The 14,262-nt window shown below is 50.6% G+C and overlaps 35 non-coding genes across 35 annotated transcripts; all 35 read right to left on the bottom strand.

The window, feature by feature from the left end:
* Window positions 1-66: 66 nt before the first annotated feature.
* On the bottom strand, window positions 67-185 carry LOC123183617 (5S ribosomal RNA). Its single transcript, XR_006492678.1, has one exon. It is a non-coding gene; the product is annotated as a 5S ribosomal RNA (ribosomal RNA).
* A 302-nt stretch (window positions 186-487) lies between these two features.
* Window positions 488-606, bottom strand: LOC123183582 (5S ribosomal RNA). The gene has a single exon (XR_006492646.1). It is a non-coding gene; the product is annotated as a 5S ribosomal RNA (ribosomal RNA).
* Window positions 607-907: 301 nt separating this feature from the next.
* On the bottom strand, window positions 908-1,026 carry LOC123183601 (5S ribosomal RNA). Its single transcript, XR_006492663.1, has one exon. It is a non-coding gene; the product is annotated as a 5S ribosomal RNA (ribosomal RNA).
* A 302-nt stretch (window positions 1,027-1,328) lies between these two features.
* Window positions 1,329-1,447, bottom strand: LOC123183591 (5S ribosomal RNA). Its single transcript, XR_006492654.1, has one exon. It is a non-coding gene; the product is annotated as a 5S ribosomal RNA (ribosomal RNA).
* A 301-nt stretch (window positions 1,448-1,748) lies between these two features.
* Window positions 1,749-1,867, bottom strand: LOC123183839 (5S ribosomal RNA). The gene has a single exon (XR_006492832.1). It is a non-coding gene; the product is annotated as a 5S ribosomal RNA (ribosomal RNA).
* Window positions 1,868-2,168: 301 nt separating this feature from the next.
* LOC123183535 (5S ribosomal RNA) lies at window positions 2,169-2,287 on the bottom strand. The gene has a single exon (XR_006492599.1). It is a non-coding gene; the product is annotated as a 5S ribosomal RNA (ribosomal RNA).
* Window positions 2,288-2,588: 301 nt separating this feature from the next.
* On the bottom strand, window positions 2,589-2,706 carry LOC123183590 (5S ribosomal RNA). Its single transcript, XR_006492653.1, has one exon. It is a non-coding gene; the product is annotated as a 5S ribosomal RNA (ribosomal RNA).
* Window positions 2,707-3,008: 302 nt separating this feature from the next.
* Window positions 3,009-3,127, bottom strand: LOC123183480 (5S ribosomal RNA). Its single transcript, XR_006492546.1, has one exon. It is a non-coding gene; the product is annotated as a 5S ribosomal RNA (ribosomal RNA).
* A 301-nt stretch (window positions 3,128-3,428) lies between these two features.
* LOC123183662 (5S ribosomal RNA) lies at window positions 3,429-3,547 on the bottom strand. Its single transcript, XR_006492721.1, has one exon. It is a non-coding gene; the product is annotated as a 5S ribosomal RNA (ribosomal RNA).
* Window positions 3,548-3,848: 301 nt separating this feature from the next.
* On the bottom strand, window positions 3,849-3,966 carry LOC123183567 (5S ribosomal RNA). The gene has a single exon (XR_006492631.1). It is a non-coding gene; the product is annotated as a 5S ribosomal RNA (ribosomal RNA).
* A 302-nt stretch (window positions 3,967-4,268) lies between these two features.
* Window positions 4,269-4,387, bottom strand: LOC123183628 (5S ribosomal RNA). Its single transcript, XR_006492688.1, has one exon. It is a non-coding gene; the product is annotated as a 5S ribosomal RNA (ribosomal RNA).
* Window positions 4,388-4,689: 302 nt separating this feature from the next.
* On the bottom strand, window positions 4,690-4,807 carry LOC123183613 (5S ribosomal RNA). Its single transcript, XR_006492675.1, has one exon. It is a non-coding gene; the product is annotated as a 5S ribosomal RNA (ribosomal RNA).
* Window positions 4,808-5,109: 302 nt separating this feature from the next.
* Window positions 5,110-5,228, bottom strand: LOC123183545 (5S ribosomal RNA). The gene has a single exon (XR_006492608.1). It is a non-coding gene; the product is annotated as a 5S ribosomal RNA (ribosomal RNA).
* A 301-nt stretch (window positions 5,229-5,529) lies between these two features.
* Window positions 5,530-5,648, bottom strand: LOC123183767 (5S ribosomal RNA). Its single transcript, XR_006492794.1, has one exon. It is a non-coding gene; the product is annotated as a 5S ribosomal RNA (ribosomal RNA).
* Window positions 5,649-5,950: 302 nt separating this feature from the next.
* On the bottom strand, window positions 5,951-6,069 carry LOC123183687 (5S ribosomal RNA). The gene has a single exon (XR_006492734.1). It is a non-coding gene; the product is annotated as a 5S ribosomal RNA (ribosomal RNA).
* Window positions 6,070-6,369: 300 nt separating this feature from the next.
* LOC123183816 (5S ribosomal RNA) lies at window positions 6,370-6,488 on the bottom strand. Its single transcript, XR_006492814.1, has one exon. It is a non-coding gene; the product is annotated as a 5S ribosomal RNA (ribosomal RNA).
* A 111-nt stretch (window positions 6,489-6,599) lies between these two features.
* Window positions 6,600-6,718, bottom strand: LOC123183666 (5S ribosomal RNA). Its single transcript, XR_006492724.1, has one exon. It is a non-coding gene; the product is annotated as a 5S ribosomal RNA (ribosomal RNA).
* A 286-nt stretch (window positions 6,719-7,004) lies between these two features.
* Window positions 7,005-7,123, bottom strand: LOC123183471 (5S ribosomal RNA). Its single transcript, XR_006492538.1, has one exon. It is a non-coding gene; the product is annotated as a 5S ribosomal RNA (ribosomal RNA).
* A 301-nt stretch (window positions 7,124-7,424) lies between these two features.
* LOC123183710 (5S ribosomal RNA) lies at window positions 7,425-7,543 on the bottom strand. Its single transcript, XR_006492744.1, has one exon. It is a non-coding gene; the product is annotated as a 5S ribosomal RNA (ribosomal RNA).
* Window positions 7,544-7,845: 302 nt separating this feature from the next.
* LOC123183530 (5S ribosomal RNA) lies at window positions 7,846-7,964 on the bottom strand. Its single transcript, XR_006492594.1, has one exon. It is a non-coding gene; the product is annotated as a 5S ribosomal RNA (ribosomal RNA).
* Window positions 7,965-8,265: 301 nt separating this feature from the next.
* Window positions 8,266-8,384, bottom strand: LOC123183558 (5S ribosomal RNA). The gene has a single exon (XR_006492620.1). It is a non-coding gene; the product is annotated as a 5S ribosomal RNA (ribosomal RNA).
* Window positions 8,385-8,686: 302 nt separating this feature from the next.
* Window positions 8,687-8,805, bottom strand: LOC123183566 (5S ribosomal RNA). Its single transcript, XR_006492629.1, has one exon. It is a non-coding gene; the product is annotated as a 5S ribosomal RNA (ribosomal RNA).
* A 301-nt stretch (window positions 8,806-9,106) lies between these two features.
* On the bottom strand, window positions 9,107-9,225 carry LOC123183792 (5S ribosomal RNA). Its single transcript, XR_006492808.1, has one exon. It is a non-coding gene; the product is annotated as a 5S ribosomal RNA (ribosomal RNA).
* Window positions 9,226-9,527: 302 nt separating this feature from the next.
* On the bottom strand, window positions 9,528-9,646 carry LOC123183513 (5S ribosomal RNA). Its single transcript, XR_006492578.1, has one exon. It is a non-coding gene; the product is annotated as a 5S ribosomal RNA (ribosomal RNA).
* A 301-nt stretch (window positions 9,647-9,947) lies between these two features.
* On the bottom strand, window positions 9,948-10,066 carry LOC123183592 (5S ribosomal RNA). Its single transcript, XR_006492655.1, has one exon. It is a non-coding gene; the product is annotated as a 5S ribosomal RNA (ribosomal RNA).
* Window positions 10,067-10,368: 302 nt separating this feature from the next.
* Window positions 10,369-10,487, bottom strand: LOC123183618 (5S ribosomal RNA). The gene has a single exon (XR_006492679.1). It is a non-coding gene; the product is annotated as a 5S ribosomal RNA (ribosomal RNA).
* A 301-nt stretch (window positions 10,488-10,788) lies between these two features.
* LOC123183605 (5S ribosomal RNA) lies at window positions 10,789-10,907 on the bottom strand. Its single transcript, XR_006492667.1, has one exon. It is a non-coding gene; the product is annotated as a 5S ribosomal RNA (ribosomal RNA).
* Window positions 10,908-11,208: 301 nt separating this feature from the next.
* On the bottom strand, window positions 11,209-11,327 carry LOC123183507 (5S ribosomal RNA). Its single transcript, XR_006492573.1, has one exon. It is a non-coding gene; the product is annotated as a 5S ribosomal RNA (ribosomal RNA).
* A 284-nt stretch (window positions 11,328-11,611) lies between these two features.
* On the bottom strand, window positions 11,612-11,730 carry LOC123183546 (5S ribosomal RNA). The gene has a single exon (XR_006492609.1). It is a non-coding gene; the product is annotated as a 5S ribosomal RNA (ribosomal RNA).
* Window positions 11,731-11,841: 111 nt separating this feature from the next.
* Window positions 11,842-11,960, bottom strand: LOC123183659 (5S ribosomal RNA). Its single transcript, XR_006492718.1, has one exon. It is a non-coding gene; the product is annotated as a 5S ribosomal RNA (ribosomal RNA).
* A 301-nt stretch (window positions 11,961-12,261) lies between these two features.
* On the bottom strand, window positions 12,262-12,380 carry LOC123183522 (5S ribosomal RNA). The gene has a single exon (XR_006492587.1). It is a non-coding gene; the product is annotated as a 5S ribosomal RNA (ribosomal RNA).
* A 302-nt stretch (window positions 12,381-12,682) lies between these two features.
* LOC123183550 (5S ribosomal RNA) lies at window positions 12,683-12,801 on the bottom strand. Its single transcript, XR_006492613.1, has one exon. It is a non-coding gene; the product is annotated as a 5S ribosomal RNA (ribosomal RNA).
* A 301-nt stretch (window positions 12,802-13,102) lies between these two features.
* LOC123183919 (5S ribosomal RNA) lies at window positions 13,103-13,221 on the bottom strand. Its single transcript, XR_006492905.1, has one exon. It is a non-coding gene; the product is annotated as a 5S ribosomal RNA (ribosomal RNA).
* A 300-nt stretch (window positions 13,222-13,521) lies between these two features.
* Window positions 13,522-13,640, bottom strand: LOC123183593 (5S ribosomal RNA). The gene has a single exon (XR_006492656.1). It is a non-coding gene; the product is annotated as a 5S ribosomal RNA (ribosomal RNA).
* A 303-nt stretch (window positions 13,641-13,943) lies between these two features.
* Window positions 13,944-14,062, bottom strand: LOC123183935 (5S ribosomal RNA). Its single transcript, XR_006492918.1, has one exon. It is a non-coding gene; the product is annotated as a 5S ribosomal RNA (ribosomal RNA).
* Between the last annotated feature and the right edge of the window lie 200 nt (window positions 14,063-14,262).

The raw sequence follows: 14,262 nt of genomic DNA, 5'->3' as shown, positions 1-14,262 counted from the left end.
AAACGTGCTAAACATACGTCGCGCTCGTGCGTTTTGTTTTGCACGCGGTGCAAAAAAATTAAAAAGGGAACGCAACACGAGGACTTCCCAGGAGGTCACCCATCCTAGTACTACTCTCGCCCAAGCACGCTTAACTTCGGAGTTCTGATGGGATCCGGTGCTTTAGTGCTGGTATGATCGCATCCGACATGTTTCCCCCGTCTTCGTCCCTTATGCTTGCCCCTCCCAGCTCCACTACACACACGATTGCACATTCCTTTGGCCGCTCCCGCTCAACTATGGAGACGAGTTTTACCACGGTTCAACCGCACCAGTGCCTATTTATCATGGTTTCGACCCCTTTCAGAACACGCTTGCCGCCGCTAGACGCGTGAATAATGAGCAGCGAGCTAAAACTTACCGTAAACGTGCAAAATAATAAAACGTGCTAAACATATGTCGCGCACGTGCGTTTTGTTTTGCACGCGGCGCAAAAAAAATTAAAAAGGGAATGCAACACTAGGACTTCCCAGGAGGTCACCCATCCTAGTACTACTCTCGCCCAAGCACGCTTAACTTCGAAGTTCTGATGGGATCCGGTGCTTTAGTGCTGGTATGATCGAATCCGACATGTTACCCCCGTCTTCGTCCCTTATGCTTGCCCCTCCCAGCTCCACTACACACACGATTGCACATTCCTTTGGCCGCTCCCGCTCAACTACGGAGACGAGTTTTACCACGGTTCAACCGCACCAGTGCCTATTTACCATGGTTTCGACCCCTTTCAAAACACGCTTGCCGCCGCTAGACGCGTGAATAATGAGCAGCGAGCTAAAACTTACCGTAAACGTACAAAATAATAAAACGTGCTAAACATATGTCGCGCACGTGCGTTTTGTTTTGCACGCGGCGCAAAAAAATTAAAAAGGGAATGCAACACGAGGACTTCCCAGTAGGGCAGCCATCCTAGTACTACTCTCTCCCAAGCACGCTTAACTTCGGAGTTCAGATGGGATCCGGTGCTTTAGTGCTGGTATGATCGCATCCGACATGTTACCCCCGTCTTCGTCCCTTGTGCTTGCCCCTCCCAGCTCCACTATACACACGATTGCACATTCCTCTGGCCGCTCCCGCTCAACTACGGAGACGAGTTTTACCACGGTTCAACCGCACCATTGCCTATTTACCATGGTTTCGACCCCTTTCAGAACACGATTGCCGCCTCTAGACGCGTGAATAATGAGCAGCGAGCTAAAACTTACCGTAAACGTGCAAAATAATAAAACGTGCTAAACATATGTCGCGCACGTGCGTTTTGTTTTGCACGCGGCGCAAAAAAAATTAAAAAGGGCATACAACACGAGGACTTCCCAGGAGGTCGCCCATCCTAGTACTACTCTCGCCCAAGCAAGCTTAACTTCGGAGTTCTGAAGGGATCCGGTGCTTTAGTGCTGGTATGATCGCATCCGACATGTGACCCCCGTCTTCGTCCCTTATGCTTGCCCCTCCCAGCTCCACTACACATATGATTGCACATTCCTTTGGCGTCTCCCGCTCAACTACGGAGACGAGTTTTACCACGGTTCAACCGCACCAGTGCCTATTTACCATGGTTTCGACCGCTTTCAGAACTCGTTTGCCGCCGCTAGACGCGTGAATGATGAGCAGCGAGCTAAAACTTACCGTAAACGTGCAAAATAATAAAACATGCTAAACATATGTCGCGCACGTGCGTTTTGTTTTGCACGCGGCGCAACAAAATTTAAAAGGGAATGCAACACGAGGACTTCCCAGGAGGTCACCCATCCTAGTACTACTCTCGCCCAAGCACGCATAACTTCGGAGTTCAGATGGGATCCGGTGCTTTAGTGCTGGTATGATCGCATCCGACATGTTACCCCCGTCTTCGTCCCTTATGCTTGCCCCTCCCAGCTCCACTACACACACGATTGCACATTCCTTTGGCCGCTCCCGCTCAACTACGGAGACGGGTTTTACCACGGTTCGACCACACCAGTGCCTATTTACCATGGTTTCGACCCCTTTCAGAACACGCTTGCCGCCGCTAGACGCGGGAATAATGAGCAGCGAGCTAAAACTTACCGTAAACGTGCAAAATAATAAAACGTGCTAAACATATGTCGCGCACGTGCGTTTTGTTTTGCACGCGGCGCAAAAAAATTAAAAAGGGAATGCAACACGAGGACTTCCCAGGAGGTCACCCAACCTAGTACTACTCTCGCCCAAGCACGCTTAACTTCAGAGTTCTGATGGGATCCGGTGCTTTAGTGCTGGTATGATCGGATCCGACATGTTACCCCCGTCTTCGTCCCTTATGCTTGCCCCTCCCCGCTCCACTACACACACGATTGCACATTCCTTTGGCCGCTCCCGCTCAACTACGGAGACGAGTTTTACCACGGTTCAACCGCACCAGTGCCTATTTACCATAGTTTCGACCCCTTTCAGAACACGCTTGCCGCCGCTAGACGCGTGAATAATGAGCACCGAGCTAAAACTTACCGTAAACGTGCAAAATAATAAAACGTGCTAAACATATGTCGCGCACGTGCGTTCTGTTTTGCACGCGGTGCAAAAAAATTAAAAAGGGAATGCAACACGAGGACTTCCCAGGAGGTCACCATCCTAGTACTACACTCGCCAAAGCACGCTTAACTTCGGAGTTCTGATGGGATCCGGTGCTTTAGTGCTGGTATGATCGCATCCGACATGTTACCACCGTCTTCGTCCCTTATGCTTGCCCCTCCCAGCTCCACTACACACACGATTGCACATTCATTTGGCCGCTCCCGCTCAACTACGGAGACGAGTTTTACCACGGTTCAACCGCACCAGTGCCTATTTACCATGGTTTCGACCCCTTTCAGAACACGCTTGCCGCCGCTAGACGCGTGAATAATGAGCAGCGAGCTAAAACTTACCATAAACGTGCCAAATAATAAAACGTGCTAAACATATGTCCCGCACGTGCGTTTTGTTTTGCATGCGGCGCAAAAAAAATTAAAAAGGGAATGCAACACGAGTACTTCCCAGGTGGTCACCCATCCTAGTACTACTCTCACCCAAGCACGCTTAACTTCGGAGTTCTGATGGGATCCGGTGCTTTAGTGCTAGTATGATCGCATTCGACATGTAACCCCCGTCTTCGTCCCTTATGCTTGCCCCTCCTAGCTCCACTACACACATGATTGCACATTTCGTTGGCCGCTCCCGCTCAACCACGGAGACGAGTTTTACCACGGTTCAACCGCACCAGTGCCTATTTACCATGGATTCGGCCCCTTTCAGAACATGCTTGCCGCCGCTAGACGCGTGAATAATGAGCAGCGAGCTAAAACTTACCGTAAACGTGCAAAATAATAAAAAGTGCTAAACATATGTGGCGCACGTGCGTTTTGTTTTGCATGCGGCGCAAAAAAATTAAAAAGGGAATGCAACACGAGTACTTCCCAAGTGGTCACCCATCCTAGTACTACTCTCGCCCAAGCACGCTTCACTTTGCAGTTCTGATGGGATCTGGTGCTTTACTGCTGGTATGATCGCATCCGACATGTTACCCCCGTCTTCGTCCCTTATGCTTGCCCCTCCCAGCTCCACTACACACACGATTGCACATTCCTTTGGCCGCTCCCGCTCAACCACGGAGAAGAGTTTTACCACGGTTCAACCGCACCAGTGCCTATTTACCATGGTTTCGACCCCTTTCAGAACACGCTTGCCGCCGCTAGACGCGTGAATAATGAGCAGCGAGCTAAAACTTACCGTAAACGTGCAAAATAATAAAACGTGCTAAACATATGTCGCGCACGTGCGTTTTGTTTTGCACGCGGCGCAAAAAAATTAAAAAGGGAATGCAACACGAGGACTTCCCAGGAGGTCACCATCCTAGTACTACTCTCGCCAAAGCACGCTTAACTTCGGAGTTCTGATGGGATCCGGTGCTTTAGTGCTGGTATGATCGCATCCGACATGTTACCCCCGTCTTCGTCCCTTATGCTTGCCCCTCCAAGCTCCACTACACACATGATTGCACATTTCGTTGGCCGCTCCCGCTCAACCACGGAGACGAGTTTTACCACGGTTCAACCGCACCAGTGCCTATTTACCATGGATTCGGCCCCTTTCAGAACACGCTTGCCGCCGCTAGACGCGTGAATAATGAGCAGCGAGCTAAAACTTACCGTAAACGTGCAAAATAATAAAAAGTGCTAAACATATGTGGCGCACGTGCGTTTTGTTTTGCACGCGGCGCAAAAAAAATTAAAAAGGGAATATAACACGAGGACTTCCCAGGAGGTCACCCATCCTAGTACTACTCTCGCCCAAGCACGCTTGACTTCGGAGTTCTGATGGGATCTGGTGCCTTAGTGCTGGTACGATCGCATCCGACATGTTACCCCCGTCTTCGTCCCTTATGCTTGCCCCACCCAGCTCCACTACACACACGATTGCACATTCCTTTGGTCGCTCCCGCTCAACAACGGAGACGTGTTTTACCACCGTTCAACCGCACCAGTGCCTATTTACCATGGTTTCGACCACTTTCAGAACACGCTTGCCGCCGCTAGCCGCGTGAATAATCAGCAGCGAGCTAAAACTTACCGTAAACGTGCAAAATAGTAAAACGTGCTAAACATATGTCACGCACGTGCGTTTTGTTTTGCACGCGGCGCAGAAAAAATTAAAAAGGGAATGCAACACGAGGACTTCCCAGGAGGTCACCATCCTAGTACTACTCTCGCCCAAGCACGCTTAACTTCAGAATTCTGATGGGATCCGGTGCTTTAGTGCTGGTACGATCGCATCCGATATGTTACCCCCGTCTTCATCCCTTATGCTTGCCCCTCCCAGCTCCACTACACACACGATTGCACATTCCTTTGGCCGCTCCCGCTCAACCACGGAGACTAGTTTTACCACGGTTCAACCGCACCAGTGCCTATTTACCATGGTTTTGACCGCTTTCAGAACTCGCTTGCCGCCGCTAGGCGCGTGAATGATGAGCAGCGAGCTAAAACTTACCGTAAACGTGCAAAATAATAAAACATGCTAAAGATATGTCGCGCACGTGCGTTTTGTTTTGCACGCGGCGCAAAAAAAATTAAAAAGGGAATGCAACACGAGGACTTCCCAGGAGGTCACCCATCCTAGTACTACTCTCGCCCAAGCACGCTTAACTTCGGAGTTCAGATGGGATCCGGTGCTTTAGTGCTGGTATGATCGCATCCGACATGTTACCCCCGTCTTCGTCCCTTATGCTTGCCCCTCCCAGCTCCACTACACACACGATTGCACATTCCTTTGGCCGCTCCCGCTCAACTACGGAGACGGGTTTTACCACGGTTCAACCACACCAGTGCCTATTTACCATGGTTTCGACCCATTTCAGAACACGCTTGCCGCCGCTAGACGCGGGAATAATGAGCAGCGAGCTAAAACATACCGTAAACGTGCAAAATAATAAAACGTGCTAAACGTATGTCGCGCACGTGCGTTTTGTTTTGCACGCGGCGCACAAAAATTAAAAAGGGAATGCAACACGAGGACTTCCCAGGAGGTCACCCATCCTAGTACTACTCTCGCCCAAGCACGCTTAACTTCGGAGTTCTGATGGGATCCGATGCTTTAGTGCTGGTATGATCACATCCGATATGTTACCCCCGTCTTCATCCCTTATGCTTGCCCCTCCCAGCTCCACTACACACACGATTGCACATTCCTTTGGCCGCTCCCGCTCAACCACGGAGACTAGTTTTACCACGGTTCAACCGCACCAGTGCCTATTTACCATGGTTTCGACCGCTTTCAGAACTCGCTTGCCGCCGCTAGGCGCGTGAATGATGAGCAGCGAGCTAAAACTTACCGTAAACGTGCAAAATAATAAAACATGCTAAAGATATGTCGCGCACGTGCGTTTTGTTTTGCACGCGGCGCAAAAAAAATTAAAAAGGGAATGCAACACGAGGACTTCCCAGGAGGTCACCCATCCTAGTACTACTCTCGCCCAAGCATGCTTAACTTCGGAGTTCTGATGGGATCCGGTGCTTTAGTGCTGGTATGATCGCATCCCACATGTTCCCCCCGTCTTCGTCCCTTATGCTTGCCCCTCCCAGCTCAACTACACACGATTGCACATTCCTTTGGCCGCTCCCACTCAACTACGGAGACGAGTTTTACCACGGTTCAACCGCACCAGTGCCTATTTACCATGGTTTCGACCCCTTTCAGAACACGCTTGCCGCCGCTAGACGCGGGAATAATGAGCAGCGAGCTAAAACTTACCGTAAACGTGCAAAATAATAAAACGTGCTAAACATATGTCGCGCACGTGCGTTTTGTTTTGCACGCGGCGCAAAAAAAATTAAAAAGGGAATGCGACACGAGGACTTCCCAGGAGGTCACCCAACCTAGTACTACTCTCGCCCAAGCACGCTTAACTTCAGAGTTCTGATGGGATCCGGTGCTTTAGTGCTGGTATGACCGCATCCGACATGTTACCCCCGTCTTCATCCCTTATGCTTGCCCCTCCCAGCTCCACTACACACACGATTGCACATTCCTTTGGCCGCTACCGCTCAAGTACGGAGACGAGTTTTACCACAGTTCAACCGCAGGACTTCCCAGGAGGTCACCCATCCTAGTACTACTCTCGCCCAAGCACGCTTAACTTCGGAGTTCTGATGGGATCCGGTGCTCTAGTGCTGGTATGATCGCATCCGACATGTTTCCCCCGTTCTTCGTCGCTTATGCTTGCCCCTCCCAGCTCCACTACACACACGATTGCACATTCCTTTGGCCGCTCCCGCTCAACTATGGAGACGAGTTTTACCACGGTTCAACCGCACCAGTGCCTATTTATCATGGTTTCGACCCCTTTCAGAACACGCTTGCCGCCGCTAGACGCGTGAATAATGAGCAGCGAGCTAAAACTTACCGTAAACGTGCTAAACATATGTCGTGCACGTGCGTTTTGTTTTGCACGCGGCGCAAAAAAAATTAAAAAGGGAATGCAACACTAGGACTTCCTAGGAGGTCACCCATCCTAGTACTACTCTCGCCCAAGCACGCTTAACTTCGGAGTTCTGATGGGATCCGGTGCTTTAGTGCTGGTATGATCGCATCCGACATGTTACCCCCGTCTTCGTCCCTTATGCTTGGCCCTCCCAGCTCCACTACACACACGATTGCACATTCCTTTGGCCGCTCCCGCTCAACTACGGAGACGAGTTTTACCACGGTTCAACCGCACCAGTGCCTATTTACCATGGTTTTGACCCCTTTCAGAACACGCTTGCCGCCGCTAGACTCGTGAATAATGAGCAGCGAGCTAAAACTTACCGTAAACGTGCAAAATAATAAAACGTGCTAAACATATGTCGCGCACGTGCGTTTTGTTTTGCACGCGGCGCAAAAAAATTAAAAAGGGAATGCAACACGAGGACTTCCCAGGAGGTCAGCCATCCTAGTACTACTCTCGCCCAAGCACGCTTAACTTCGGAGTTCAGATGGGATCCGGTGCTTTAGTGCTGGTATGATCGCATCCGACATGTTACCCCCGTCTTCGTCCCTTGTGCTTGCCCCTCCCAGCTCCACTACACACACGATTGCACATTCCTCTGGCCGCTCCCGCTCAACTACGGAGACGAGTTTTACCACGGTTCAACCGCACCAGTGCCTATTTACCATGGTTTCGACCCCTTTCAGAACACGATTGCCGCCTCTAGACGCGTGAATAATGAGCAGCGAGCTAAAACTTACCGTAAACGTGCAAAATAATAAAATGTGCTAAACATATGTCGCGCACGTGCGTTTTGTTTTGCACGCGGCGCAAAAAAAATTAAAAAGGGAATACAACACGAGGACTTCCCAGGAGGTCACCCATCCTAGTACTAATCTCGCCCAAGCACGCTTAACTTCAGAGTTCTGAAGGGATCCGGTGCTTTAGTGCTGGTATGATCGCATCCGAGGTGTTACCCCCGTCTTCGTCCCTTATGCTTGCCCCTCCCAGCTCCACTACACACGCGATTGCACATTCCTTTGGCCGCTCCCGCTCAACTACGGAGACGAGTTTTACCACGGTTCAACCGCACCAGTGCCTATTTACCATGGTTTCGACCCCTTTCAGAACACGCTTGCCGCTGCTAGACGCGTGAATAATGAGCAGCGAGCTAAAACTTACCGTAAACGTGCAAAATAATAAAACGTGCTAAACATATGTCGCGCACGTGCGTTTTGTTTTGCACGCGGCGCAAAAAAATTAAAAAGGGAATGCAACACGAGGACTTCCTAGGAGGTCAGCCATCCTAGTACTACTCTCGCCCAAGCACGCTTAACTTCGGAGTTCAGATGGGATCCGGTGCCTTAGTGCTGGTACGATCGCATCCGACATGTTACCCCCGTCTTCGTCCCTTGTGCTTGCCCCTCCCAGCTCCACTACACACACGATTGCACATTCCTCTGGCCGCTCCCGCTCAACTACGGAGACGAGTTTTACCCCGGTTCAACCGCACCAGTGCCTATTTACCATGGTTTCGACCCCTTTCAGAACACGATTGTCGGCTCTAGACGCGTGAATAATGAGCAGCGAGCTAAAACTTACCGTAAACGTGCAAAATAATAAAACGTGCTAAACATATGTCGCGCACGTGCGTTTTGTTTTGCACGCGGCGCAAAAAAAATTAAAAAGGGAATACAACACGAGGACTTCCCAGCAGGTCACCCATCCTAGTACTAATCTCGCCCAAGCACGCTTAACTTCAGAGTTCTGAAGGGATCCGGTGCTTTAGTGCTGGTATGATCGCATCCGACATGTTACCCCCGTCTTCGTCCCTTATGCTTGCCCCTCCCAGCTCCACTACACACACGATTGCACATTCCTTTGGCGTCTCCCGCTCAACTACGGAGACGAGTTTTACCACGGTTCAACCGCACCAGTGCCTATTTACCATGGTTTCGACCACTTACAGAACACGCTTGCCGCCGCTAGACGCGTGAATAATGAGCAGCGAGCTAAAACTTACCGTAAACGTGCAAAATAATAAAACGTGCTAAACATATGTCGCGCACGTGCGTTTTGTTTTGCACGCGGCGCAAAAAAATTAAAAAGGGAATGCAACACGAGGAGTTCCCAGGAGGTCAGCCATCCTAGTACTACTCTCGCCCAAGCACGCTTAACTTCGGAGTTCAGATGGGATCCGGTGCTTTAGTGCTGGTATGATCGCATCCGACATGTTACCCCCGTCTTCGTCCCTTGTGCTTGCCCCTCCCGGCTCCACTACACACACGATTGCACATTCCTCTGGCCGCTCCCGCTCAACTACGGAGACGAGTTTTACCACGGTTCAACCGCACCAGTGCCTATTTACCATGGTTTCGACCCCTTTCAGAACACGATTGCCGCCTCTAGACGCGTGAATAATGAGCAGCGAGCTAAAACTTACCGTAAACGTGCAAAATAATAAAACGTGCTAAACATATGTCGCGCACGTGCGTTTTGTTTTGCACGCGGCGCAAAAAAAATTAAAAAGGGAATACAACACGAGGACTTCCCAGGAGGTCACCCAACCTAGTACTATTCTCGCCCAAGCACGCTTAACTTCGGAGTTCTGAAGGGATCCGGTGCTTTAGTGCTGGTATGATCGCATCCGACATGTTACCCCCGTCTTCGTCCCTTATGCTTGCCCCTCCCAGCTCCACTACACACATGATTGCACATTCCTATGGCGTCTCCCGCTCAACTACGGAGACGAAATTTACCACGGTTCAACCGCACCAGTGCCTATTTACCATGGTTTCGACCGCTTTCAGAACTCGCTTGCCGCCGCTAGACGCGTGAATGATGAGCAGCGAGCTAAAACTTACCGTAAACGTGCAAAATAATAAAACATGGTAAACATATGTCGCGCACGTGCGTTTTGTTTTGCACGCGGCGCAAAAAAATTAAAAAGGGAATGCAACACGAGGACTTCCCAGGAGGTCAGCCATCCTAGTAGTACTCTCGCCCAAGCAAGTTTAACTTCGGAGTTCAGATGGGATCCGGTGCTTTAGTGCTGGTATGATCGCATCCGACATGTTACCCCCGTCTTCGTCCCTTGTGCTTGCCCCTCCCAGCTCCACTACACACACGATTGCACATTCCTCTGGCCGCTCCCGCTCAACTACGGAGACGAGTTTTACCACGGTTCAACCGCACCAGTGCCTATTTACCATGGTTTCGACCCTTTTCAGAACACGATTGCCGCCTCTAGACGCGTGTATAATGAGCAGCGAGCTAAAACTTACCGTAAACGTGCAAAATAATAAAACGTGCTAAACATATGTCGCGCACGTGCGTTTTGTTTTGCACGCGGCGCAAAAAAAATTAAAAAGGGACTACAACACGAGGACTTCCCAGGAGGTCACCCCTCCTAGTACTACTCTCGCCCAAGCACGCTTAACTTCGAAGTTCTGAAGGGATCCGGTGCTTTAGTGCTGGTATGATCGCATCCGACATGTTACCCCCGTCTTCATCCCTTATGCTTGCCCCTCCCAGCTCCACTACACACACGATTGCACATTCCTTTGGCCGCTCCCGCTCAACTACGGAGACGAGTTTTACCACGGTTCAACCGCACCAGTGCCTATTTACCATGGTTTCGACCCCTTTCAGAACACGCTTGCCGCCGCTAGACGCGTGAATAATGAGCAGCGAGCTAAAACTTACCGTAAACGTGCAAAATAATAAAACGTGCTAAACATATGTCGCGCACGTGCGTTTTGTTTTGCACGCGGCGCAAAAAAATTAGAAAGGGAATGCAACACGAGGACTTCCCGGGAGGTCACCCATCCTAGTACTACTCTCGCCCAAGCACGCTTAACTTCGGAGTTCAGATGGGATCCGGTGCTTTAGTGCTGGTATGATCGCATCCGACATGTTACCCCCGTCTTCGTCCCTTATGCTTGCCCCTCCCAGCTCCACTACACACACGATTGCACATTCCTCTGGCCGCTCCCGCTCAACTACGGAGACGAGTTTTACCACGGTTCAACCGCACCAGTGCCTATTTACCATGGTTTCGACCGCTTTCAGAACTCGCTTGCCGCCGCTAGACGCGTGAATGATGAGGAGCGAGCTAAAACTTACCGTAAACGTGCAAAATAATAAAACATGCTAAACATATGTCGCGCACGTGCGTTTTGTTTTGCACGCGGCGCAAAAAAATTAAAAAGGGAATGCAACACGAGGACTTCCCAGGAGGTCACCCATCCTAGTACTACTCTCGCCCAAGCACGCTTAACTTCAGAGTTCTGATGGGATCCGATGCTTTAGTGCTGGTTTGATCGCATCCGACATGTTACCCCCGTCTTCGTCCCTTATGCTTGCCCCTCCCAGCTCCACTACACACACGATTGCACATTCCTTTGGCCGCTCCCGCTCAACTACAGAGACGGGTTTTACCACGGTTCAACCACACCAGTGCCTATTTACCATGGTTTCGACCCCTTTCAGAACATGCTTGCCGCCGCTAGACGCGGGAATAATGAGCAGCGAGCTAAAACTTACCGTAAACGTGCAAAATAATAAAATGTGCTAAACATATGTCGCGCACGTGGCGCAAAAAAAAATAAAAAGGGAATGCAACACGAGGACTTCCCAGGAGGTCACCCAACCTAGTACTACTCTCGCCCAAGCACGCTTAACTTCAGAGTTCTGGTGGGATCCGGTGCTTTAGTGCTAGTATGATCGCATCCGACATGTTACCCCCGTCTTCGTCCCTTATGCTTGCCCCTCCCAGCTCCACTACACACACGATTGCACAATCCTTTGGCCGCTACCGCTCAACTACGGAGACGAGTTTTACCACAGTTCAACCGCAGGACTTCCCAGGAGGTCACCCATCCTAGTACTACTCTCGCCCAAGCACGCTTAACTTCGGAGTTCTGATGGGATCCGGTGTTTTAGTGCTGGTATGATCGCATCCGACATGTTTCCCCCGTCTTCGTCGCTTATGCTTGCCCCTCCCAGCTCCACTACACACACGATTGCACATTCCTCTGGCCGCTCCCGCTCAACTACGGAGACGAGTTTTACCACGGTTCAACCGCACCAGTGCCTATTTACCATGGTTTCGACCCTTTCAGGACACGCTTGCCGCCGCTAGATGCGTGAATGATGAGCAGCGAGCTAAAACTTACCGTAAACATGCAAAATAATAAAACGTGCTAAACATATGTCGCGCACGTGCGTTTTGTTTTGCACGCGGCGCAAAAAAAATTAAAAAGGGGATGCAACACGAGGACTTCCCAGGAGGTCACCCATCCTAGTACTACTCTCGCCCAAGCACGCTTAACTTCGAAGTTCTGATGGGATCCGGTGGTTTAATGCTGGTATGATCGCATCAGACATGTTACCCCCGTCTTCGTCCCTTATGCTTGCCCCTCCCAGCTCCACTACACACACGATTGCACATTCCTTTGGCCGCTCCCGCTCAACTACGGAGACGAGTTTTACCACGGTTCAACCGCACCAGTGCCTATTTACCATGGTTTCGACCCCTTTCAGAACACGCTTGCCGCCGCTAGACGCGTGAATAATGAGCAGCGAGCTAAAACTTACCGTAAACGTGCAAAATAATAAAACGTGCTAAACATACGTCACGCTCGTGCGTTTTGTTTTGCACGCCGCGCAAAAAAAATTAAAAAGGGAATGCAACACAAGGACTTCCCAGGAGGTCACCCATCCTAGTACTACTCTCCCCCAAGCACGCTTAACTTCGGAGTTCTCATGGGATCCGGTGCTTTAGTGCTGGTATGATCGCATCCGACATGTTACCCCCGTCTTCGTCCCATATGTTTGCCCCTCCCAGCTCCACTACACACACGATTCTACACTCTTTGGCCGCTCCCGGTCAACTACGGAGACGAGTTTTACCACGGTTCAACCGCACCAGTGCCTATTTACCATGCTTTCGACCCCTTTCAGAACACGCTTGCCGCCGCTAGACGCGTGAATAATGAGCAGCGAGGTAAAACTTACCGTAAACGTGCAAAATAATAAAACGTGCTAAACATACGTCACGCTCGTGCGTTTTGTTTTGCACGCCGCGCAAAAAAAATTAAAAAGGGAATACAACACGAGGACTTCCCAGGAGGTCACCCATCCTAGTACTACTCTCGCCCAAGCACGCTTAACTTCGGAGTTCTCATGGGATCCGGTGCTTTAGTGCTGGTATGATCGCATCCGACATGTTACCCCCGTCTTCGTCCCTTATGTTTGCCCCTCCCAGCTCCACTACACACACGATTCTACACTCTTTGGCCGCTCCCGGTCAACTACGGAGACGAGTTTTACCACGGTTCAACCGCACCAGTGCCTATTTACCATGCTTTCGACCCCTTTCAGAACACGCTTGCCGCCGCTAGACGCGTGAATGATGAGCAGCGAGCTAAAACTAACCGTAAACGTGCAAAATAATAAAACATGCTAAACATATGTCGCGCACGTGCGTTTTGTTTTGCACGCGGTGCAAAAAAATTAAAAAGGGAATGCAACACGAGGACTTCCCAGGAGGTCACCCATCCTAGTACTACTCTCGCCCAAGCACGCTTAACTTCGGAGTTCTGACGGGATCCGGTGCTTTAGTGCTGGTATGATCGCATCCGACATGTTACCCCCGTTTTCGTCCCTTATGCTTGCCCCTACCAGCTCCACTACACACACGATTGCACATTCCTTTGGCCGCTCCCGCTCAACTACGGAGACGAGTTTTACCACGGTTCAACTGCACCAGTGCCTATTTACCATGGTTTCGACCCCCTTTCAAAACACGCTTGCCGCCGCTAGACGCGTGAATAATGAGCAGCGAGCTAAAACTTACCGTAAACGTGCAAAATAATAAAACGTGCTAAACATACGTCGCGCTCGTGCGTTTTGTTTTGCACGCGGTGCAAAAAAAATTAAAAAGGGAATGCAACACGAGGACTTCTCAGGAGGTCACCCATCCTAGTACTACTCTCGCCCAAGCACGCTTAACTTCGGAGTTTTGATGGGATCCGGTGCTTTAGTGCTGGTATGATCGCATCCGACATGTTACCCCCGTCTTCGTCCCTTATGCTTGCCCCTCCCAGCTCCAGTACACACACGATTGCACATTCCTTTGGCCGCTCCCGCTCAACTACGGAGACGAGTTTTACCACGGTTCAACTGCACCAGTGCCTATTTACCATGGTTTCGACCTCTTTCAGAACACGCTTGCCGCCGCTAGACGCGTGAATAATGAGCAG

This window comes from Triticum aestivum, chromosome 1D (assembly GCF_018294505.1).
Source record: "Triticum aestivum cultivar Chinese Spring chromosome 1D, IWGSC CS RefSeq v2.1, whole genome shotgun sequence".
NCBI classification, from domain to species: domain Eukaryota; kingdom Viridiplantae; phylum Streptophyta; class Magnoliopsida; order Poales; family Poaceae; genus Triticum; species Triticum aestivum.
This window is presented reverse-complemented; position numbering and strand designations above follow the sequence as displayed.